At 40.7% G+C, this 24777-nt stretch overlaps 1 protein-coding gene across 2 annotated transcripts in view; it reads right to left on the minus strand.

Moving 5' to 3' along the window:
* Positions 1–24777, minus strand: part of Klf8 (KLF transcription factor 8) — a 162686-nt gene that overhangs the window by 96981 nt on the left and 40928 nt on the right. The window contains exon 2 of one of the 2 annotated variants that reach the window (XM_042269163.2): positions 19342–19471. The exons of the other annotated variant lie outside the window; for it this stretch is intronic. The gene's annotated coding sequence lies outside the window, so the exon portion shown is untranslated. The remainder of the gene's footprint in view (positions 1–19341; positions 19472–24777) is intronic. 2 annotated transcript variants of the gene reach the window in all.

Here is a 24777-nt window from a genome sequence, read left to right on the forward strand (position 1 = left end):
AGGAGAAGTAATCAATAGTCCTACTCCGCTGTAATAGCTATGAACCACAACAATGATCAGCTTGGAAAGACATCCCTGAGGGATGCAAAAGTGGCACTTGTATCTTGACAGTTACCAACAGCGGTCTGATTGCCCACTCTACATGGCGGGGGTGGGGGGTGGGGGGTGGGGGATCATATCTAGTACTAGAAAACCAGCCAACCACTCATGGCTACTGAGGGCATAGATCTCAGAGGAGAGCCTACTGATGTCATTTTCCTAAACCAGTATAATTCATTCCGGAGGAGGGTGCAGAAAAAGAGTAAAAGCCAGAGGATCAGGAAGCCTGCTGCAAGATTGTGCCTTCTAGATATGACAGGGAATCTATACCCATGAAATCTCAACAATATGTCTGCTTAAGTAAGACCTGACCAAAGACAACATCAATTGACATGCCAATGTTAATGGTGGAATTGCACAGTTCCTTTATCCCCAGAAAAAGAGTTACAGTTAATTAAAGACTACTCATAGCCAGGAGGTGATGGCACACTCCTTTAATCCCAGCACTCGGGAGGCAGAGGCAGGTGGATCTCTATGAGTTCGTGGCCAGCCTATAAAGCGACTTCCAGAACAGCCAGAGCTGTTACACAGAGAAACTCCATCTCAAAAAACAAAAAAGACTACTCAGAGAAGAACTAGTCTTCTCCAGAGTTGAGCACCTAAATGACTATTCAATCTCAAGTGGTCAGTTGTGTGTGTGTGCATGTGCATGTGCGTGTGCATGTGCGTGTGCGTGTGCGTGTGCGTGTGCGTGTGCGTGTGTGTGTGTGTGTGTGTGTGTTCAAGCAACACTAAACACACTTAGCAGGTTGCATTTATATACTTAATTACTTACATACATGTAATAATAATAAGGGAGAATGATATAGCTATATTTGATTAAATAAAAAATTATTAAAATATTAGTAACATATTATACTACATAATACCTGGAGATCATAATAATACATATTTCAAAAGTGTGTCAAAGAGATAAAAGAAATCACAAATGAAGGGTTCACTGGGCCTGAACTTTAATTGCTGTAACATAGCTCAGTGGTAGAGCCCTAGAAGTTGCTCTTGCTCCAATAACACCCACCTCATGCAAGCAACCCTAATCAAATGCAGTGGGTGACAAAAAACACGCGAAAAGTGGCAGGAGAACTTGTTAGAAAGAAGAGGGGATTCTGGGGTTCTGTGGGAGGGGAAGGAGAGTAAGAGGATAATGGATAGAAATATAAACGAAGTAATTATAGCTCTATAAACCTGTAAAAGAATCAACCCAAGCTTCCGAACACGTGGCTACAGTGGTATGAGTTCATGGCTGAGCTCTGTACTCTATTCCACTGATTGGCAATGTCTGTTTTTGTGCCAGCCCCAAGCTGTTTTATTATCTCATCGTTATAGTACCACTTGAGATAAGGTATCATGATATTTCAAGCATTATGATCAATTTATTTATTGTTAAGGATCCCTTTGGTTTCCATGGGAATTTTAAGTTTGTTTTGCCTATTTCTGTGAAAACTAGCATTGGAATTTCGAAGGGGATTGCTTTGAAACTGTAGGTGAGCATTGCTAGCACAGCCATTTTCACAGTATCAATACTGCTAATTATTATTCATTTCCTCGTGCAGTGATTCTCAATCTTCACTAGAAGGTCATGACCCCCCTGGGGTAGCATATCAGATATGCTACATATCATATATTATAATTTATAACTAGAAAATTACAGTTATGAAGTATCAGTAAAAATAATGTTATGGTCGGGGGTCACCACACCATGAGGAACTGGATTAAAAGGTCACAGCATTAGGAAGGGTTTTATATGTTCCATTATAGAAGTCTTTCATTTCTGATTAAGGGCTGTTATTTTTTCTTTGTGCTTTATATACATATGCTTCAGGCAATTATAAGTAGGCTGGTTTTTCTGATTTCTTTCTCAGCATGTCTGTTATTACTATATAGGAAGGTCAGCCATACATAGCCTTGGTTGTGTTGAATTATCTTCCGTCTATTCTTAGTCTCTTCACGACTTTTATCATAAGGTATGCTGATGTTTGTAAAAATCCTTTTCAGAGGGGATGATCAGATTTCTAACATTATATGCCTTTTTGTTCTATTATTGACTTCATGTCTCTTAAATATCTTGAAACATACCATCTTAATTAATCCCTTTGTTTCTTTTACTGTGTTTAAAATAAATTTAGTAATTTACAAAAGTTTTACTCTTCTAAATTCCATTGCCTGCCTCCATCTTTCGTTGTGTAGTTACATTGCATGCTCATCAATCCTTCTGTAGACATCACTTTCTCCAAGTTATCTTGTTAAGTATTTGTGCTACCCTATTGTTTAATTGAATGCTGAATATATCACCTCGGGTGTCCATGATAGGTCTTTCTCTGATTCTTCTGACAAATTTCCCTGGGTATAGAGTATTGGACATGGAGAAGATCTCAGTCAGAACCAATAGAAGACACATTTGCACATGAGGCATTCCAAAAGGCTGCCACAAGAGTTAAACAATGACAATGTTCTGGAAATGGGACTTTAGAGAACTGACAGCTCTATTCTTCCCTTGCTAGTGGCTGCCAGATTTCTGCTTTCACTGAATGCAGCTGGAGAAGAGAAATGGGAATGAGCTGAATTATAATTATAAATTCACAGCTCTTACCAAAAGATGGTATTTTTTTTTCTTAAATAAATGCACCGTGAGCTGGCATGGGACTGACCGAGGCCCTCTACATATGTATGGCAGCTGTATAGCTTGGTCTACTTGTGGGATGGGAGCCATGGGAGCAGAAGCTGTCCCTAATGCTTTGACTGGCTTTTGGGACCCTATTCCCCATACTGGGTCACCTTGCCCAGCCTTAATACAAGGGGAGGAGCTTAGTCCTACCTCAACCTGATATGCCATGCTTTGTTGATACCCATAGAAGGCCTGCCCCTTTCTGATCAGAAACAGAGGAGGAGTGGATGGGGGGGCAGAGGGAAGGTGGGGGAGGGAATAGGAGGAGAGGACGGAGAGGAAACTACACTTGAGATATATACTAAATTAATTAATGTAATTTAAAAAATGCTCCATGGGTTTTTGAAAGCAAGCCTCAGGCTAATTCCTAGTATACTAAAAATATCTATTATGACGTTTTAGTCCATTATTCTCAATTTTTTATATATGAGAGACATTCTATAAAGGTCCTTCCTGCAACATTTTTATTGATGATAATCAAGTTACAACATTCTTAAATTTTATATTTCATATTTAAATAATCACATGTGGGGTTCTGTTCTTTAGGTTTATTCTAAGGACTACTACTACTCTGAAGTAAAAGTTTTACTAGGCTCTATTATTTGACTCCATGTTTCTCTGCATAGATCTTTGGGACCTCAATAACCCAATTCTTAATGTCCTGAATAAGGCCACAAAAGCGTATGTTGAGGACTATCCTGAACAAGGTATTCACTTGGCCAAACTCAGTGCTAAGGTGGGGAGATCATAAGTGCAAGTGCACATCTGATGTTGGATTCCACACTTTCATTAGAAGATATCTACCTTACCTACTCAGCTATTAAACAATAGTTCAAAACTTTGTATTTACAGAGATGAAACTCAATTCTGCAATCTCTGCCATTTAACTTACAAAAATGCAAATGAGAGAAATCATTTTTCACTCATCAGTAAAGCCACATGAGAGATGTATGTGCAAGCGCTGACTAAACGTGTAACTTGTAGCATCATTCAATTCTTTTATATACACCCAAGAGAAATAAGTGTGCATGCAACAAAAAAACTATCTGTTAAAATATAAAATCCCACAGTATCATTAATAACCAAGACTGCAAATAGTTCACATATGCATGAAATATACAATAACAACTAAATTATGTTACAGATATACAATGGAAATTTATGATAATATAAAAATAAATACAATGCAATATCATAAATCAATATAAAAGAAGCAAACCACTGCTACATACAACAGCATCAATAAATCATATAAACTTGAGCAAAAAAAGCTACACATAAATGAGTACCTACCATATGGTTCCATTTAGATGCATCCTCGGTTTAGGAAATGCAGTATACAGCTGTGTGTGTTCCTGTACTCTCACTTTCTCTTTACTAAAATAAAATGTTGGCAAACCACACTAACCTACATAGTCTGACTCCAGAAAGGAGGTATTAGGGACAAAAGAAACAATATTTACAATGGTGCTGTGCCATGGAAAAGCACCCTGTGTTCTTGGAATGGTGACTGATTCAGTGGGGCTGGAGCTCAGTTACGTTTACAAATAAGAGATATGAGGCAGAGAAAGCCTTGTATTTCTGGAATAGAGTAAATGTGTTTAATAAAGTGAAATACTAATCCATATATTTATTAACATAGGCTATACCATTGACATAACTTAACATTCCAGCACACTGTATTATATATACTCTGGGACAAAATGTCTGCAACCAGATACTGTAACCATATACTAAAGTTCTTCTTCATTTGGCACCTTGTATCATTCTACTCCATTGTCCAAGACAAAAACCTAGGCCTCACCTTCACTTCCTCCTTGCCCACAACCAATCAACTACTCAACTTTGTTGACACCATCTTGCTTCATTTGTATCTTCCATTGGTGTCTATTACCATAGTTTAGACCCTACTTTTTCACTTTGGCAATCAATCCTAAACACCCCGCAATTATTACTCTTTCTCTCTGTCTCTCTCTGTCTCTGTCTCTCTCTTTATCTCAGTCCTATTCTACACATGCCCCACAATGATATAGCATAATACTTTAAAAGACCAAAATCCTTAACATGCTCTATACTACCATTCACAGGGTTTCTGATCTGCGTATTATTGTCTCCTTAGGAAGCTTTATTTATATCCTTTTAAATAGGGCCTTCAGCTGAAAATGTGTAGATTTCAATCATCTTTAAAATTCTATTTACAGTGCTAAAAGACTGAGGTCAGTCCTAAACCAGACATCTAATTAGCCCCAAGCCAAGAAGCCTTAGGGAACATCCCAGAAGAGGAAGCAGAAAGAATGCAAGAGCCAGAGGACAAGGAAGAGTGAAGTGAAATGCTGTCTTTGGGCAATCATGAACGCACAGCAACTGTGCTCACCTGCCCACGGGCTACCCAAGCTCAAACGAGGCAAAAATTGTGAATATAGTGAGTAGAGGACCTCCAGGCCCCATTCCTTACTGAAGGGCTATTGGCAATGGACAGTTGCTGGGGGTGGGGTGGACTGGAACTCATTCTTTTGTAAGGGACTTCATGTCTTTTTGTTTTTTTAATTCCCTAAGTCCAGTTAGTGCTGTCCATATACATATGTGGAGCCATCCACTGGAACCTGGGAAATCTACCAGTGGCCACATCCTTACAAGGAATGGGGCCTGGAGATAGGGGAGGTTGGAGGGAGGAAAAGAGGGTGGATATGATCACATTTTGTCATAAACATGCATAAAATTCTCAAAATTAAAGAAAAAATTGATTCTACTTTAGAAATCCCTTTTATTTAGTACATGTAGAATTCTAGAATGACAGACTGTGCCCAAAAAGAAAGTACAACAGATGAATGTCAATCAAAATAACCCAATAGCCTTAAAAATTGATAGTCAATGAGCAATCTGCTGGGAAAGCAGTACATTTCATACCTAGATGCTCTTAGTACTCACTCTTAAACAAAAAAAAATTGCAAAATATCAACCATGGATTTAATAAAGATACAATCTCCAAGAGAAATGTAGCAGACCATCTCCAGGGACAGAGCTATATATAAAATAGACTGTCTACCAAGATGTGGTCACATTTACACAATTTAGCACTAATTTTTCCATTGCAGTTACAAGATTAACTGCCATGCAAGCTGTATATTATTAATGCTTATGATGCTGATGAGTTATTTCTTTTCATTCTCTAAGAATATAGAATCAAAGCAAGATCAGTTTCCAGAAATGACCAAAACACATAGCAAACAAAGGCTAATGTTAGAACAAAGGCTGTGAGAGCCCCTGCTCAAATCACTGAAGTTCGGTGAGAAGCTGTTTAACTGTCTTTAAAACACTAAGAGGGCTGGAGAGATGTGTTGCACGAATCCTAAATGGTCTTAAAATAAAAACCCGAAGCCAGATATCAGGGTGAAAGCTGAAAGATCAGAGAAGCAGAGCAAGTCACAGCCACCACCTCTTACCTCACAGACTCCTCAGCCTGAAAGAGCGCTGAGTTCCTGTCTCCTCCCGCCTTATATTCCTGTCTCTGCCCAGCCACATCACTTCCTGTTTCAACCTTCCTAGTGCTGGGATTAAAGATATGTGATCCCAAGTGCTGGAATTAAAGGTGTGTGCCACCAATGCATGGCTCTGTTTCTATTTTAAACTGGATTAATCTCGTGTAGCCCAGTGTAGTCTTCAACTCACAGAAATCCAGACAGATCTCTGCCTCTGCCTCCCGAGTGCTAAGATTAAAGGTGTGTGCCACCACTGCCTGACCTCTGTGGCTAACTCTGTGGCTGGCTCTGTCCTCCGATCTTCAGGTAAGCTTTATTTTCTAGATGATAAACAATATATCACTACAGAGATGGTTCAGCAGTTACGAGTACTGGTTGTTCTTCCAGAGGACATGGGTTCAATTCCCAACATCTACATGGTGGCTCACAACCATCTGTAACTCCAGTTCCAGGAATCCAATGCCCTCTTTTGCCCTCTGAAGGCACCAGGCACACACATGGTGCAGACATACGTGCAGGCAAAATACCCACACACATAATTAAAAATAAAGATGAAAAATATAAAGAGCAAGATCTTACCTATGACAAATCAGTACTGGAGAATCACCAGCTGACTATGGACTTCAAATTGCTGCAGGAAGAGAACTGTGATATCATCCACAACCTCAACAAGTACCAGAAGCAGAGACCACAAGAGCAGCAGAGCCTACACAAGATGGACATCCATTGCTATGGTACTGGCCATGGACATATTAAAGCACATGACTTTCCTGGGTGACATAAAGACCATGATGGAGACCAAGAAAATGACCAGCTTAGGGCTTCTCTTGCTGGACAGCCATGTAGACCACATCCAGATCACCCAGACTGTAGCACACTCTACAGACCCCAGCATTCATCCAGCAGAAAGATAAGGAACTAACCAGTGCAACAAGCCTATTGTCTCCATGGAGAAATCTCATGTGGCTTTCACACATACATCGTACACATGTGATGGGAGATGTGGGAAGATCTCACCCATGCAGACGCCCAGATATCTTGGACATATTGGAAGATAACTAGGACCAACACTCCAGCACCGTTCATCAGAGCCCTTAGCAGCTACTCCTGGAGGAGCAAGGGATTAGCTGGCACACCCAGTACATTCCAGTTTGAGCTGACATTAAAGAAGGAGGAAAAAGAAAATGCACTGGAAGTTCAGGGTAGCCCGGGGCTGCTAAAAACAACCTTGGCTGGGGAAGAGATCATTGTCTCAGCTGAGCAACCATCTAAGATCAAAGGCCATGACTGGAGTGGTAAAGGTAGAAGATAATTGGAGGGAGGAGGGGACTGCAGGCTGTGGTAGGCCCCTCCAGTCTTGGAGGGCTCCTTCTTTCTATCTTGAAAACCCCCGTACATACAGGAGAAGCTAGAGGCCTCCTGGGCCTCCATTCCATGAAGGCCCCTAAGTGACTACCTAACTACAAAAGGGGCCTGCTTTGCCTGCTTCGGAACACCAAGTGATTATAAGACAACCTAAAACCTACATCCGCCATCCTCAGGCCATCTCTCCTCCCTACCCTACCTCTTGACCTACTCGACTCCCTCAGTCTACCACTGACCTCTTTCCCTGCTACCTCAAGACTCTAGGCCATCCTAAGAATAACGAAAACGGAAAAGTGAAAAAAAAAATATATCAAGAGCAAGTGTTACGCTATTTTTCTAAGGTAGCGAACGAAAAAGACAGTCAAGCCCACAATTCTTATCATATGCATGGCTGTAAGAGAATTCTTCCTAAATACAGGTCTACAGATTGTATATGTAATTATATGTGTATATACATGACATACACCCCTTTCTCTCTCCATTTTCCTCATTTCTCAACCTTTTTCTCATTTCTCAACCTTGTATCTTAAGCTATATATACAGCACAGATATACACACACATACTGTATATTATATGGACTTTCTGATAGGCAGCATGACTTGTCCTATCAAAATGGTCCAATTTCATACTAGACAGTAAAATGATTAATGTCGCCATCTGTTGAAGAAGAAGAGAAACTAAAGAGGGGAAAACAAATCTGAGGGTGTTCTGGAAGATGCTAGAATGGTTAATACCCAATACTATGTGTTTATCAGTACTTACAGATTTATACAAGTGGTTTAGTTAATAATGCTGCATCAATACTGGTATCGTTGTATTGGTTCAGTATTTGTAACCCATACTACACAGTAATGCAAGATGTAAATGACAGTGGAGACTGTAGTGGAGCAGGCATAAACTACATCATCAATCTTTTTGTAAATTCAATTTTTTTTTCTTAAAATTATCTACTGAGAGATCTCCATGGGGAAGCGGGTGTGAGCGGCTGCAAGTCAGCACCAAGTGACCCCACTGAGGTCAGAGAAGACCCATGGAAGTGCTTCTCCTCAAAAACACTGGTCCTTCAAGAACAGTTAGCTGAACGAGCAAAGAATAAACTAACAGTAAAGCCTGGGAGCTGATATTCTTGAAGCTCCGAAAGGGCCTTGCCTGAGATCAGTGGATACCACCCGGTCAAGGTCACAAGCCCCATCACACAAAAAGGCACCATAGGACGCCAAGGGCCGATTTCCTACAGATCCAAAATATAAGTAAAAAAGAGCCCCACCCACTTCCACGGGAAGGAAGTGGAGAAATCCACCCTGGCTGTGGAAGCTGTGGCCGAAGAGAGATATTGCAAGACCTATGGAGACTTGCTGCTAAGCTTGCCGCTGAGGTCAGTTAGGGTTTTCACGCTCCGCTTCCTAACACAGCACAGATCCAGACAGAGCATCATCAGGGGCTTGAGAACCACACGGCTCAACCTCACACAGCTGTGCCAAAAACTCAACCCAAAAGCTAACCATCTCAACTCCCGCGGGGCAATAAGTAACCCAAATCTGATCTCACAGGTTTGGATCGCAATTACAAATTGCACCTTGCTCCTCAGCGCAATTTTCTGCATGAAACATCACAGGGAGGGAAAGAATTTGAAACGCATTCCAGGAAACAATATCGACTTATGCGATCATTGTGTTTTGTTATACTCTGTCTTATTTTTCATGTTAATGTTTTATCACTTAGAATAGTTTTTCTTTTTAATTTCATTCTTTCATCACTATCTCATAGTGGTCTGTATATCACCAGGCTAAGTTTTATCATGGTGCTCTGTATCTCTCCACCCAGTCTACTGTGCAGTATCTACTATTCTACACCCATTCTCCCCTCCCATTCCCACCTCTTTTTCTCTCTTCCCTCCTGTCTTTCTACTGCTGTGAAGAGACCCCACGCCCACAGCAACTCTTATGAAGGGAAACATTTAACTGGGCTTGCTTACAAATTCAGGGTTTAGCCCATTATAATCATGGCGGCACGCAGGCAGGCAGACATGGTGCTGGAGAAGGAGCCAACAGTTCTACATTGGGATCTGCAGGTGCAGGAAAAGAGAGTGCCGCTGGGCCTGGCTTGGGCTTCTGAACCCCCAAACCCACCCCAAGCCATGCCTACACCAACAAGGCCACACCTCCTATCAGTGCCACTCCCTAGGAGCCTACTGGGGCCATTTGCATTCCAACCACCACATCTACTCTCCTCCTCTCTACTTCTCAACTATAATGTTCCATAGCTTCAATAATCCCTAAAAGCTATGGGCCTTAACAGTACCACAAATTTCCCGTACCACCAGGTACTCTTCCTACATTAGTTTTTTTCACAGCTGTTATAATATTAATTCTTATCCTTACCCTGTGTACTTCTGTTTGGCTCCTAACATTTTAAATAATAATAATAATAATTAATATTAGTATTTAGATGATGATGATGATTACGATGATATGTGAAGTGATATGTGGGGAGGGTGCACATGCCACAGTACACACATGGAGATCAGAGGGCATCTTTACGAAGTCAGTTCCCTCCTTCCACCTTTATGCCCATTTCAATGATTAAACTCAGATCATCAAGCACCTCACGCACTGTACCAACTTGCTGGCCCTTCACTCTCTATCTTAGTAATTTATATATCCTAGTATAAAATTCTACCCTTAATTATTTCTGCTCCCACAGCTATTGAAGTTAAGAGAAGCATTGCAGTGTATTGGCTAGTATATTTGCATGGTGGGCCTATTCAGTAGTAGGGATTCTCCTATAGTTAATTCTACTCTCTGAGAGTAATACACCAGGTACCATGAATATGGATTAAATGCCAAACTTCTGAACATTTTACTCGACCATAACCCCATACCACTCAAATATTGTAAATACTTCAAAGGAAAGAATACAGCTAATTTAAAACTCCAAGCAAAGAAAACCCACATATGTGTAAATCCCAATGCACTAATATAACAACAACAACAAAAAATCAAGGCTGTACAACATACACTCCTGAAAAATACCAATTCTATGTTAGTGGCTCCCAAATACAATGAAATCTCAAAGAATTTAAAAGAATGATTAGGAAGGCTTGATAAAGTCAAGAGGATACAAATAAACTCCTAAAAAATTCAAAGAGAATACAAATTAACAACTGACTTTAGAAAATCAATACAAGATATGAAACATGATCAATACCAATATCAATAAATAACTAAAACAATACAATTTTAAATTTAAAAATGCAAAACTCAGTAAGTCTAATTAAAAAAAAAAACTCAGCAGAAAACTTTACCAATCGAATGGTTCAAGCAAAAAACAAAGTATCAGAAATGGAGGACAAGATACATGAATTAGCTGGGCGGCAGTGGTGCTCGCCTTTAATCCCAGCACTCGGGAGGCAGAGGCAGGTGGATCTCAGTGAGATCGAGGCCAGCCTGGGCTACCAAGTGAGTTCCAGGAAAGACTCAGAGCTACACAGAGAAACCCTGTCTCAAAAAACAAAACAAAACAAACATACAAACTATATATATATATATATATGAATTAGAACATTCTGATACTGACAAAGACAAAACAAATATGAACAGAACATATGAATTCTGTAGGACACCATTAAAAGATCAAATTTACCAATCTTGGAAATGGAAGAACATCAAACTAAAGGCATAAAAAAATTATATTCAATTAAATGAAGCACAAAACATCCCAAATATAAAGAAAGAGGTAATAATCCAAACTCAGGAGGCATTTAGAACACCACACAAGACCAGAAAACAACCTTTCCACCCAATATTATAATCAAAACATTAAATACATAAAACAAAGAAAAAAACACTGACAGAACAAGAGGGAAGTGCAAAGTCATACATAAAGGCAAACTCCTCAAAATTACAGCAAATTTCTCAAAAACAAACAAACAAACAAACAAACAAACCCTGAAAGTCATGAGAACACAGAATGATGTGTTCCAATAATAGCCAATCTAGGATACTACATCCAGCAAAACTAACTGACCTCTGCTTGTAAAGAAAAAATGACTTCTCTTCAACGGAGTCTCACTGGGTATATTAACCATACTTTAGGGCAGGCCCCATGCCCAGCATAGATAGATGGCCAACCCAAAACAAACTCCATGGTACTTTTTGTAGACTTTTTGTCTCATTGCTTTGATTGGGTATTTTTTTTTAACCTTACTGGTTTTTTTGTTTGTATATTATGGTTTACAATTTTGTGTTTTTATGGTTTGCATGCATGTGTTTGTTTCTTATGCCTTTTTCTACATTTTTTCATTATGGTTTGTTTGTTTTGACTGTTTTCTAAAGAGAGAGAGAAAAGGGGGCATGGAGTTAGGTGGGTGGGGAGTGGGGAGGATCTGGAAAGAGCTGGGGGAGAAGAAACCATCATCAGAATATATTACATGAAAAAATATTTTCAATAAAAATATATACTAAAAATGATCATTTCCTATGGTTCAGGTGTCTCTCTCATCATATAGATAACATATACATATATAATAAAGCAATATATTGCATGGGTATTTTAATATATATGTAAACAAATCATTCCATATATTTTTCTTCCTAGAAACTCAGACAATACAAGTTTCTATGACTATCAAACCACTACATTTAGCATGACTATCATAACTCAGCTTTAATTACTTGTTGCACTCCCCTTTTGTGATTGTTGGTCCTCACTGTTCCTTTAAGAGGACTTAGACTCAACCTATGAGACTCTGTGAGGGCATTTCTGGGAAGGCTACCTGTGCGGGGAAGAGCCACCTCAATGAAAAGTCTGCCGGAAAAACTGTTGCTTTTCGGACAATTCCTCTTCCTCTTTATGAATGCCTGAAACTAACTACTACTGCCATCTTCTGCTGCTATGGGAGCACAGCTTCTCTGACCTGCCGACTGGGACTGATCTCCAACACCTTTCCAGGGAGCTTCCAAGACTTACAGCGAAAGCTATTTCCCTCCACAGTATGCAGACAGCGTGCCCGACCTATCATGTGAGGCAATCTACTTACATAATATATACTATACATTATATTCATATATACACATACGTATAATATATGTATGTGCATATATATACACACTACTGCTACAGAACTCTATCTAATACAGCTTTTGATACAACACATACACAGGAGTGAACTCAAAGCCTTTGGCATCACAGCAACCAAGAACTATGTCAAAGACAGGTTTCTTTTCTCTCCTCTAGGCAGTATATTTCTACTTGCAGTTAATAACATGGAGATTAAAATTAAGAAAATCAAATAAACAGTTCAAAATCTATTTTTAGGACAGAATGATAACAATAGGGAAAGGGGCCGGGCGTTGGTGGCGCACGCCTTTAATCCCAGCACTCGGGAGGCAGAGCCAGGCGGATCTCTGTGAGTTCGAGGCCAGCCTAGACTACCAAGTGAGCTCCAGGAAAGGCGCAAAGCTGCACAGAGAAACCCTGTCTCGAAAAACCGAAAAAAAAAAAAAACAATAGGGAAAGGGATAAAGCAAAAACACAAATAGAATTCTATTCTTTCACTCAGAATGAACACTATTTTCACTTTTGTTAGCTGTTAAAAGAAAAAAGTCTTTCTGTGGCTGCAGAGGTGGCTCAGAGATTAAGAGCACTGGCTGTTCTCCCAAAGGATCCAGGTTTGATTCCTAGTCATCCCCACAAAAATAAACAAATCCTCTTTATTTTCCTGTGAATTTAAGAGAGAACTAAATAAGGGATCACTATCTAAGTCCAGGGCAAACAGCCACTCCACTTAAGGTTATTACAGTAATGCTGATCACAGTGACATACACCTGCCATTTCAGCACTCGGTAAGTTGAGGCAAGAGGCTGGCAAATTTGAGGCCAGCTTGCCTTATATAGTGAGATCTAGTTTGACCTAAGCTATAAAGATCCAGTACTTATAAAAACCTCAACAATTAGGACACCAATATTCACTAACTCCTCTAAAAATTCAACCTTCCACTAGCAAATATACACCACCAGCATTATCATTACCAACATTTCCCATAGTCCACTGAGGGGCAACTTGCTCATTTTTCATTTGAGAACAGTCATGACTACAGCCCAACGCTCTGGCTAATGTCACTCTCAGACCCATTGATGCACCCTACACTACTTGTCCCTATTCTCCTTCCTTATACTAGACACACAGACATCCTTTTTGTCCAAAATGCTTACTGTGTCCTTTGTTTTCTCTAGAGCAGAATGAGTGTTTTCATTGCGGGCCAGTAGCTTCAAACAGGGCAAGGAAGGTGGCTCTGTTCTGAGCTTATTGCCATTAAACTAGAAATCTACTTTTCCCTCCATTATACCACCGTCAGAGTAAGTTCACCAATGTCACAGCCTGACTATGTCTGCAAGCTTAGTAGGTCCCACTCCTAGTCCTAAATGGCACAGCTGAATGTCCGTAAGCTTGGTAGGTACCACTACAAGCTCCGTCTGCTTCTGTGTTGTAGGAAAAGAACAACAAATGAAAATGTATTCTTGTGAGTCCTGCTGCTACTTCTTCCAGTCAAGACTGATGGAGACTGGGAACAGTGAATAGATTTCTAGACCAGGCATAGAAGGCCCATTCTCAATGTTAAAGCAAATGTTAAAGAGATTTAGCAGCTTCTACACTGATCCCAATGAGCTAATCCGAATGAGCTAATCAGCTGTGAAGTATTCCATTGTGAAAAGTTTTCTTTTATAATATAGCCCTATGATGTTTCATTTAAATGTACTTTTCTATATAACAACTATGAAAATAAACTCATAAGGTAAAGCAACTAACACAGTAAAAGAGATTGGATAGGGCCGGGCGGTGGTGGCACATGCCTTTAATCCCAGCACTCAGGAGGCAGAGCCAGGCGGATCTCTGTGAGTTCGAGGCCAGCCTGGGCTACCAAGTGAGCTCCAGGAAAGGCGCAAAGCTACGCAGAGAAACCCTGTCTCAAAAAAACAAAACAAAAAAAAAAAAAAGAGAGAGAGAGAGAGAGAGATTGGATAGGCCAAATATATCCTTATACAACAAAAAGACATGAGAAACCTGATTTGAATCCTAGTCTAACACTAACCAATGATGTAAAAGTAGGAAGGTTTGCTTTGAGTAAAGTGGTTAAAATATAATTGTATGCACAAGTTCATGACTTGCTTTATGCCTTCATTTCCCATGTACAAAATGATAATAATAATAGCATATATTTCATAAGGTCATAGTCAACATTCAGGGTTTAATTAATGTAAACCACTAGTGAGAGTATGTAAACATAGTATTAAATGTAAGATTTTGTCATTTCCTATAATTTTTCATCTACAGTAGCAAATAAATGGAACGTTCTATCAGCCCCATGGTCTAGTTAACTAAGAATTACTATGTGTATCACCAGGAATCCCTACTTTTAAAACCAAATTACAATATAAGAAAATCAATGGTAGTTTTCTCCAAATTACTATGACAGCTTCTAGAACTTTAGCTGTGATGATGGAAAGTTTAATCGATCCATTTGACAAATGTGTGACAGGTACTATATCCCATGGACTTTATCTCATACTTACATACCATAATATATGGCTCTCTATGAAATTCTTTAAGGAATCTGAACACTGTTTCCATGATAGCTATCCTAGTTTACTCTTCCATCATTAGTGCATCAAAGTTCCCTTTCCCCTATATCTTTACCAACATTTGGTATCTATTTTATGTTCCTAAAAGCTATTTTAATAGGTGTGAGGTGATATCTCACTTTTGTCTTAATTTGTAGTTTTAAAATTGATTAGTGCACGTCTTTGAAATCTTAAGTGGCCTATCTGCAACAGTAAATTTGGGAACTAAAATCTATGGCAGGAAAATAGATAAAATTAGAGCATAGCTGAACGGCTGTATAGAAAGGAATGACTTAGATTTTTATATATTAATATGGCTACATTGCAGAAGCCACAATGTGTGCAGGAAAATCATGAAGATTAGCAAGTGCAACATATTTTCATTTATATACCTTAACATGTTGCATACTCAACTGTATAACCTATAGCTGAAGAATCTATATATAGGCACGAAAAAAGCCTAACATGGACGGATATAGGTTGGATGTGAAATGCCCTCCATGTGCTTGTAATGATGCTATTTTGGAAGGTTGTGGAGCCTTCTGGAGATGGAACCTTGCTGGAGGAAGCGAGCACCATAGCGGGATGGGGTGAGGTTTTATAGCCAGGCCTACTGTTCAGTCTTTGCTTCCTGACTGCCGATGCAATGTTATCAGCCTGCCTCCTACTCCTGAAGCCAAGCCATCCCTGCTGTGGTGGCGGGCATGCCCCTGGGCCATACACCCTTCTTTCCTTCTTGTCAAGAGTTTGGACACAGAAAGCAGAAAAGTAATTAACACATACACCAGACCCATCTAATGGCTTCATCTTGTGCCGCAGGGATGTCAGTCTGGAAAAGACCCTATCTGACAAATAAACATTCCCTAAATGACTCGACACTGCCACAATTTATTCCTTTGTCTGCATTATTGCTTTTCCTTTTTTTTCTCCTTGAAATATTTTCTATTATATCAATTGCTAAATGCCTATGTCTAAAACTACTTTTTGGTCACTCATGCCTGCCATCTCAAGACTCAGGAAGCTGGAAAAGGTAGTTTGCCACAAGTTTAGGCCAATGTGGCCTACACAGTAAGTTCCAGGCCACCCTGGAAACCAGAATGAGACCCTGTCTGATAAAACAAACAAGTAAGCAGGAATGGACAGGAGTCCATTCTTCAGAGCATCTATGGTCTACATATGGTATAAATGTGTCCCCTGAGCACCATGTCTTTAAAGCTTGGTCACCATGGTGATGTTAAGAGGTGGTAGGACCTTTATGATGTAGGGCCTAGTGAAAGTTGATTAGGTCCGGGGAGACATAGCTCTTGGAATTGAAGTAGCTCTCATGGAGCCGAAATATTCTCAACAGCGATTAAAAAGAAGCCTGGTTCCTTCTCCTTGCTCTGGCTTCCCGTCTTTCTGTGTGATGCTTCCCACCCCGCATGCATACATTACTGTCATTGTGAGTCCACTTTCTATGGAGTGTTCATCACAGACACACATATGCCAGTGATGGCCTCGAACCCTCACAACGATAAGCCAAAGCGCTTTCTTTATAATGTATCTAACCACGAGTACCTCGTAATGCCAGAAAGAAAGCCAAGTCTATGCGTGATAAAAATAGAGGGAAGCCTTCACCAGAGCGGCTTCTGTAAAGCCTTAATTTAACCCTGAAACAAAGTAGATGCTATAGTCTGGGTCTGAAATGTTCCCCTAAGGATTATGTCTGAATACTTGTTCCCTATCTACAAGCGATGTTGGAAGAATCTGTAGGAGCCCTGGGTAGGGCCTTGCTGGTAAAAGTAGGGCACCAGTAGTTGCTCTGAAGAGTCTTGAGAGCCCAGGAATATTTCGAATCCTGGCCTCTTTGCTTCCTTATCCTGCTATCACATGATGCTCTACCACACACTCCAGCGACCAGGATCTGAACTGTTCTTGTCATCAAGCCTCCTTTCCCATGAGCTGTACTCTGAAACCATGAACATAAATCAACTGTTTCTGTTAGGTATGGCACAGTGATGAAAAAGTCACCGATGTGGTGAATGGATTTAGTTGTAGACCAACATATATACCTCCCCAAAGAAATCTTTAAGGGCACCCGCAAGTGATTTGTTCATACCACAAATACTTCACAAATTCTCTTCTATACATAGAGTCATGACTGTCAACATCTTCCACTTCATCCTTCAGATCATCTGCTGGGCTGTGACCCTGCAGGCTAGCATATGTATCATGAAAAGGCTCGCTTCTGTAGCCTTGGTTGGCGTTTAGCCAATCAGAAATACCATCAGGAATCCTGAAGGAGAAGGGATGAAGTATTTATTCTCCAAGTGAAAAACTGGATTGCTACATTTATTCAAAGATCATAACTCTGTCCAATGGACACTAATAGATGTAGGTGTTAAATCTGAGTTTTCTAGGCATCATTCTCTATGTGTACCCTATCAGGGCTAAGAATAATAATATCACTTGATATTATTACGCTTAGGAAATGATATTATCTGTCTTAGTTAGGGTTTCTATCACTGCAACAAAACACCATAACCAAAAAGCAAGTTAGTGAGGAAAGGGTTTATTTGGCTTACACTTCCACATTGCTGTTCATCACTGATGGAAGTCAGGACAGGAACTCAAGCAGGGTGGGATCCTGGAGGCAGGAGCTGATGCAGAGGCCATGGAAGGGAGCTGTTTACTGGGTTGTTCCTCATGGCTTGCTCAGACTACTTCCTTATAGAACCCAGGACCACCAGCCCAAGGAAGGCACCACCCACAGTGGGCTGGGCCCTCCCTCATTGATCACTAATTGAGAAAATGCTTGCAGCTGGATCTCATGGAGGCAATTTGTCAACTGAAGCTCTTTCTTCTCTGATGATTCTAGCTTGTGTCAAGTTGACACACAAAACCAGCCAGGACACCATCCATATGATGATTTACCTATCCCCTACTTGAAACTCTGTAAGTAGTTTACCATATTAAACTCCCCCCGAATCACTCAGCATGAGCTGCACCTACGTTCTTTAATAGGACTGTCATTTGTATAATCAGAATCACTATCCAAGTAATAATATTCAGCATTTATTGAGCATTTACTGTGCATCAGTTTCATGTGCATTGACTTAAATGAGTCATTTTCATGCTAATTCTCAGAAGTAAACATAATTTTTCTATACATTACCTCATTCCTTTATTTTTAATCCAGATGTTTTCCTTTCCTTTTCAATATTAAAAAAAAAAAAAAACTAGTGCTACCTCTCTGACCATGGTTCAAATGAGTAGAAAGGATAGTCCCCCCAATCCAAGGAATACAAAACTAGTAATAATATGGTAGCAGAAAGGACATGTTTTGGTGATATTTTCAGACCGAGTAAACAAAGCAGGAGTAGAAAAGCTACACAGAGACACATGTATAAACCAATCGACAGCACAGGAAAGCTTGTTCCCCACCTTCCAGTCTATGAATTGTTTGTCCTTTTGTCACAGAGAATTATTTTAAGACTGAAAGGGATAAGGAGAAGTAAAAGGGGGGTTGGGGATTTAGCTCAGTGGTAGAGCGCTTGCCTAGCAAGTGCAAGGCCCTGGGTTCGGGCCTCAGCTCTGGAAAAACAAAAACAAACAAACAAACAAAAAAAGGGATAAGAAGTAAAAGGAGTGACAGATTACAAGAGGGATGATGCTTATGATAAGCAAGTGACAGAAAGAAATTGTATAAATGGGTTTAACAAGTTTTTAAAGTTAGTCACTAGGAAGAGGAGTCAAAAGGAGTATACATGAAAACTAGCTAGAAATGCAAACCATCAATATCTAATTAAGAAATGAGGTCCTTTGTCATTATGTCTAGTGCTTTGTAATGACAGAATAGCACACACTCCATGTACGTGTTTGTGTATTTCACACAGTCATATACTGTTGTTCAATTATCTCATATCTGTTCTTGTTCTCTCACAAAGCAGAGGAAGATCCTTCCCTTTCTGCTGCAGCAGATCACTAAGGACCCCTTGATCATAATCCTTTTTGCAAAGTTCCCCAGTGCTCCTGAAATGCCATCTACTCTGTGACCCACTGCTTCTCAGTGGATCAGGGAAGAGAGAAAGGAGGGAAGAACTGATTGATTGGTTCTGTTTCCATTAATCTGACCTTTTCCATCTCATTCTGAATCACATTCCACTCTAGCTGCTTTATTCCAGGGTACTAATCCACTTGTGAAACACCGAGACTCTCCGTTTCCTTTCATATCAAGGGCTTTGCAGTTACCATTTTCTTTGTCCTACGGCAAAGAGACAAATACACAAATTCGATCACACCGCAATTATATAGGAATAACAATTAGGTATCAGAAAAGAAAATTTCATTAATTACACCAATCATCTTATAGATTCTTCAAAGCTATAGTGGAAAATATAATTGAGGTTATTGGGGGATAAGATATAATTTATTGAAATAACAGAGCACTTTAGAACATAAACTTATCCATTATATATTGACATCTATTCATTAAGCAAGTATTTCTTGTTTGTATGTGCATATGTGCACACCTATGTGTGTGTGTGTGTGTGTGTGTGTGTGTGTGTGTGTGTGTGTGTGAGAGAGAGAGAGAGAGAGAGAGAGAGAGAGAGAGAGAGAGAGAAATTGTTTCTCAACCTTATTTTTGACAGGATCTCACTGAACCTGGACTCAGTGATTTGACTAGTCTGGCTGGCCAGTGAGCCCCAGACATCCTTCTGTCTCTCTCTGTCTCTGTCTCTGTCTCTGTCTCTGTCTCTGTCTCTGTCTCCGTCTGTCTCTCTAGTTCTGGGATGACAGGATGTGTATGTGGGTGCAGGGATCCAAACCTAGGTGCTCATGTTGACATAGCAAGCAGTCTACCTATTAGTACCTTCTCCTTGGTCCCACTAAGCAAGTGTTTAAGTTCCTGTTTCTTCCTTCCTGAAACTCGGGTGCTGAGCAGTGGAAACGGGCAAGCGGTTAGGAGCTGGCCCACCAAAGCCTGAAGCCTGGAGAATGGATTCCCAGAACCGATGTAGTAGCCAGGTGGACACAGTGGAACTCCAGCCTTGAAAAGTGGAGACAAGGGACCCCCCTAAACAAGCTAGGAAGACTAACCACATCAACAACAACTCAGTTTGATTAAGAGACCATGCCTCAGTGAAGAAGGTGGAAAAACAGCTGAAGCTGATTCTAGATAATGGCCATGGGTGGACACAAGAATGAATGCACACGCACACATATGTGCATGTGCATGCACGCACGCACGCACGCACGCACACACACACGCATGCACACACACACACATATTAAAATGGAAAAAAAAAAACATCAAATGCTTCAGGATTCCTACTCAATTAACCAACCAATATTACTGGAGTAAAAGCTATGTGTAAAAACTTTTTAATAATATTTTTTTATTTTCTGAAATTATAAGTGATCCTTGTTCTTGTGGAACATATTCTAGTGAAAATGTTAGTTATTAAAACAACACAAATTGATTGTTTTCAATATTATCTGCACTAGAAGTATGAAGTACAAAGAGCAATGAGTCTTGACCACAGAAAAAGCTCATCTATTCTGGGTATATGGGGCAGTTTCATTAAGAAGTGACATTTGAGTCAAAAATAGAAAGATGATTAAGAATTAAGAGGGCAATAGAAAGTATATATGCACAAATTACATAATATACAAATATGAAATTATCATAATGGCACCAATTTATTAAAATTGAAAAAAAGAGTGCTGACTCCCTGGGACCCCATGGCCACTCTGGTCAGGGAAACATATAGGCTGACTGCAGATCTTCACCTCTTCTGCTCCTCCAAGTCCAATCCCCCAGCCTCATCCCCAGCTCTGCAGGAAAACCGCTGCAGCCTTCCTCCCGCCCCTTCCCCCTACCTCCAGTGGATCTCACAGATCTTCCCTTCCTGACCGCCCTCCCCCACTCTTGCTTTCTCCCAGACCCCCACCCTGCCCCAACTCCAGCAGGCACTCCCTAGGAAAGCACAGGCCACCCCAGCCAGGGAAGCAGGAAGGCTGACTGCAGATCTGCACCTCTCCCTCTGTTCCTCCAGATACAACCCCCCAGCCTCACCCCCAGCTCTGCAGCAGACCTTCTGCTGGGACCTCTCATCCCTCATCTCTAGTGGATCTCCCAGATCTTCCCCTTCTAACTTCTCTTCCCCAACTCATTCCTTCGTCCCAGCCCCCAACTCCAGAACACACAACTCCAAACACACAGGCCACCCCAGCCAGGGAAGCAGGAAGGCTGAGGGCAGAGCTCTACCTCTCCCTCAGCTCCTCCAAATCTAACCTCCCAGTCTCATCCCCAGATCTGCCCCGGGTTTCTCCCAACCCAATAATGGCTTCCTTTATCAAGATATCTCTCCTATTGTTCTCCCTACCTGCTGCAGATCTGGAGCTGCAGCCTCCCTTCCCCCTGGCCCCATCTCCAGTCCATCACACAGATCTTTCCCTCCAAACTTCCTTCCAGCCACCCATTGCTTTGTCCCTGCCCCCAACCCCAGCAGGCACTCCCTAGGAATCCACAGGCCACTCTGACCAGGCAAGCAAGTAGGCTAATTGCAGATCAGATAAGCAATTTAAACAGACATATAACCCCTAGTGAAATAGAAGCACTCATTAAGTCTCCCCCCCCAAAAAAAAAAAGAAAAAAAAAAGAAAAAAAGAAAAGAAAAGAGAAAGAAAAAGAAAGAGAAAAAAAGCCCAGGGCTAGATGGTTTTACCACAGAATTCTACCATCAAGAACCATTAATGCCAATACTCTTCAAAACGTTCCACAATATAGAAAAACAGGGACCATTATTCATTTTATGAGGTCACAGTCACCCTAATACCCAAACAACATAATGACCCAAGAAAGAAGAGAACTACAGACCAACTTTCTCTTATGAACACAGATGCAAAAATACTCAATAAAGTACTTACAAACCCAATCCAAGAATACATCAAAAAGATCATCCATAATGATCAAGTAGGCTTCATCCCAGAGATACAGGGTTGGTTCAATATAAGTAAATGAAATCCACCACACAAACAAACTGAAAGAAAAATGATTTCCTAGGTAAACTAGGGGGTGGGGTGGGGGATAAGAACAGGAGAGGACAGGATGATCGAGTTGGGGGAGGGATGGAGTGGGAGAGCAATGAAAGAGATATCTTGATAGAGGGAGACATTATGGAGTTAGGGAGAAACTTGGTGCTAGGGAAATCCAGGAATCCACAAGGATGACCCCAGCTAAGACTACTAGCAATAGTGGAGAAGGGGCCTGAACTGGCCTTCTCCTGTATTCAGATTGGTGACTACCCTAACTGTCATCATAGAGCCTTCATCCACTAACTGATGGAAGCAGATGCAGAGATCCACCACCAAGCACCAGGCCGAGCTCTGGGAGTTCAGTCGAAGAGAAGGAGGAGAGGTTATATGAGCAAAGGGGGTCAAGATCATGGTGGGGAAACCTACAGAGACAGCTGACCAGAGCTAGTGGGAACTCACAAACTCTGGGCTGGCAGCTAGGGAGCCTGCATGGGACCGAATTAGGCCCTCTGAATATGGGTGTCAGTTGTGTGGCTTGGTCTGTGTGTGGGGCCCCTGGCAGTGGGCCAGGACTTATCCCTGATGCATGAGCTGCCTTTTTGGAGCCCATTCCCTATGATGGAATGAAGACCTTGCTCAGCCTTGAAACAGAGGGGAGGGGCTTGGTCCTGCCTCAACTTGATAGGCCAGACTTTGTTGACTCCCCATGGGAAGCCTTAGGCTCTCAGAGGAGTGGATGGGAAGGGATGTGGTGGGGGAAGTGGGAGGAAGGGGGAGGGAACTGTGATTGTTATGTAAAATGAGGAAAAAAAAAGAAGCTGGGAAAAAAGAAGCTGAAAAAGCCTTTGACAAAATCCAACACTCCTTCATGATAAAAGTCTTGGAGAGATTAGGGATACAAGGAACATACCTAAACATAATAAAGGCACTTTACAGCAAGCCCCTAGGCAATACAGAGAAACTGAAAGCAATCTACCAAAATCAGGAACAAAGCAAGGCTGTCCACTCTCTGCATATCTATTCAATCTAGTACTTGACTCTTACCTAGAGCAGTAAGACAACTGAAAGAGATCAAGGACATACAAATTGGAAAGGAAGAAGTCAAAGTATCTTTATTTGCAGATGATATGATAGTATACATAAGTGACCCTAAAAATTCCACCAGGGAACTCCTACAGCAAAGTAGCAGTATACAAAATTAACTCAGAAAATCAGTTGCCCTCTTATGTACAAATGACAAATGGTCTGAGAAAGAAATCAGGGAAATAACACCTTTCACAATAGCCTCATATAATAAAGAATATTTTAGGCTGGGCGGTGGTGGCGCATGCCTTTAATCCCAGCACTTGGGAGGCAGAGGCAGGCGGATCTCTGTGAGTTCAAGGCCAGCCTGGGCTATCAAGTGAGTTCCAGGAAAGGCGCAAAGCTAGAGAAACCCTGTCTCAAAAAACCAAAAAAAAAAAAAAAAAAAAAAAAAAGAATATTTTGGGGGACTTTAATAAAGCAAGTAGCAAGTGAAAGACTTATAAAAACTTCAAGTTGGGCAGTGGTGGCGCAAGCCTTTAACCCCAGCAGATCCAGGTGGAGCCAGGATCTGGCAGAGCCAGGCAGATCTCTAAATTAGAGGCTATCCTGGGCTACATACAGAGTGAGATCCAGGACAGCCACCAAAACTACACAGCGAAACCCTGTCTCAAAAAAACAAAAACAAACAAACAAACAAAAACTTCAAGTCTTTGAAGGAAGAAGTTGAAGAAGACATCAGAAGATGCAAAGCTGTCCCATGCTCATAGAACAGTTGGACTAAGATAGTAAAAATGGCCATCAAAAGTGATCTACAAATTCGATGCAATCCCCATCAAAATTCCATCACAATTCTTCACAGACCTTGAAAGGACAATTTTCAGCTTCATATGGAAACACCAAAAACCCAGGACAGCTAAAACAATCCTGAAAAATAAAAGAACTGGACATATCATCACTTCCGATTTCAAGTTGTACTACAGAGATATAATAATAATATAGTCTGTTTTTTTGGCATAAAACACGCAGTGATCAGTAGATTTGAAGACCCAGACATAAGTCCACACACTTATGGACACCTTATCATTGATTTAAAAAAAAAAAGCCAGAAGCACACACTGGAAAAGAAAGCATCATCAACAAACAATGCTGGTCCAACTGGATGTCTACATGTAGTAGAATCCAAATAGATCCATATCTATCACCCTGCACAAAACTCAAGTCCAAGTGGATCAAAGACCTCAGCATAATTGACCATGATAGATGCAAAAATGGGGAATAGCATGCAGTAGAGGACTTTCAGAACAAAATACTGTTAGCACAGGCACTAAGATGGGACCTCTAACTAATAAATGGGACCTCTAAACTGAGAAGCTTCTGCACAGCAAAGGTCATTCTGCACAACAAAGGTCAATGTCATTTGGACAGCCTATAGAATAGGAAAAGATTTTTACCAACTATACATTTAATAGAGGACTAATATCCAAGATATATAAAGAATTTAAG

The sequence above is a fragment of the Peromyscus maniculatus genome, chromosome X, assembly GCF_049852395.1.
Source record: "Peromyscus maniculatus bairdii isolate BWxNUB_F1_BW_parent chromosome X, HU_Pman_BW_mat_3.1, whole genome shotgun sequence".
Lineage (NCBI taxonomy): Eukaryota > Metazoa > Chordata > Mammalia > Rodentia > Cricetidae > Peromyscus > Peromyscus maniculatus.